The following is a 515-nucleotide window of genomic DNA, read 5'->3' as shown; positions in this document are numbered from 1 at the left end:
TCTTTGCCATGAGGTGCCATGTTGTACTTCCAGTGACCAGTATGAGAGAGTGAGAGCGATAACACCAAATTTAACACACCTGCTCCCCATTCACACCTGAGACGTTGTAACACTAACGAGTCACATGACATCGGGGAGGGAAAATGGCTAATTGGGCCCAATTTGGACATTTTCACTTAAGCTTTATGTACACGGACGTTTTTACAACCTCTCCTGAACTATTTAACTTGACAGACAGTAACATACATTTTGCTGCGTTTACATGCTGCGTTTTGCTGTGTGTTTAGAAGCGTTTAAAAAAAAAAATATATATATATATATATATATATATATATATATATATATATATATATATATATATATATATATATATATATATATATATATATATATATATATATAGAATTTTGCTTTTTTTTTTTTTTTTTTTTTCAAAATGGCCAAAAAATGAAAAACTAAACGAAACACGGCTAAACGTGAGTTTTCGCGTTTTTAGAAACGTTTGCGTTCCAAAA

Source organism: Aquarana catesbeiana, linkage group LG11 (genome assembly GCF_042186555.1).
Source record: "Aquarana catesbeiana isolate 2022-GZ linkage group LG11, ASM4218655v1, whole genome shotgun sequence".
Taxonomy (NCBI): Eukaryota; Metazoa; Chordata; class Amphibia; order Anura; family Ranidae; genus Aquarana; species Aquarana catesbeiana.
This window is presented reverse-complemented; position numbering follows the sequence as displayed.